We start from the raw sequence: 1040 nt of genomic DNA, 5'->3' as shown, positions 1-1040 counted from the left end.
CATGAATGAGTGCGCAAATCTCATAAATGAGTGCGCAAATAATCTATCTCTCTTTCGACTACTCGTAAGTTCTTCAAAATAAAGAAAGTACACACACACACACACACATTCACACCCCCTACACACACACACACACCTATCACACACACACACACACACACACACACACACACACACACACACACACACACACACACACACACACACACACACACACACACACACACACACACACACACACACACACTTCATATGTCACCCTTCGCCCGTTCCTTCCATGATCGGCCATATCACCGTGGGTCACCGCTTCCCATCTGAACAGCGAAGTTAAGCACGGTCGAGCTCAGGTAGTACTTCCATCCGGGAGGGGGAGGGAAGGCTGAGTGCTGATCATTTTGCTGATCTCAGCTCCTTCATGTTTTCCCTTATTCTCAGCCCTCATGCATAGATGTTTTTCTTCTTCTCGCCCGGTCTCGGTTTGCTGATCTCAGCTCCTTCATGTTTTCCCCTTGTTCTCAGCCCCCGTGCACACTCGACACTGCATAGAGAGCCAGCAGCCAGCTCGCAGAGCTGCTGGAGAGAGATTTTTAGAAGCCAACAAGAAATGTGGCACATTCTCTTCTAGTTCTTCTTGGTGCTGCCGAAGAAGGTCGAGGCCTTCTTTATCCATAGACCATACAGCATACTCTACCTCAATCCTCATTCCAGCAGACATGGTTTTGTGCGTAAACGAAAACTTGTTAACGATGCACAGACCACACCGTCGTGCTCGAGGACCGACCCGTTTGTCACCGCGTTTATGCGCGCTCCCTCGGCATCTCTCTCTAGAACTCTCCTCTCCAGTCAAGCGCGCTGGCTGCACCCCACTCCACAAATGGCCCGCGCCGGCCGTCGCCTCCGCCGCTGCGCGCGGCGATACGGCGGTGTGTGCCCGCCTGCAATCCGCGCCCGCCGCCTGGCGCCCCGCGGTCGCTAGCCGGCTGCTCAGGCGCCGGCGAGGGAGGCGCGAGACGCCTCCATGGCCGCCGCGACGGGCGGGG

At 55.2% G+C, this 1040-nt stretch overlaps 1 protein-coding gene across 1 annotated transcript in view; it reads right to left on the bottom strand.

Annotated features, from left to right (window-relative positions):
* EMIHUDRAFT_439403 (hypothetical protein) overlaps positions 1–1040 on the bottom strand; it is a 3128-nt gene that overhangs the window by 953 nt on the left and 1135 nt on the right. The window lies entirely within an intron of this gene.

The sequence above is a fragment of the Emiliania huxleyi genome, assembly GCF_000372725.1.
Source record: "Emiliania huxleyi CCMP1516 unplaced genomic scaffold EMIHUscaffold_99, whole genome shotgun sequence".
Taxonomy (NCBI): Eukaryota; Haptophyta; order Isochrysidales; family Noelaerhabdaceae; genus Emiliania; species Emiliania huxleyi.
This window is presented reverse-complemented; position numbering and strand designations above follow the sequence as displayed.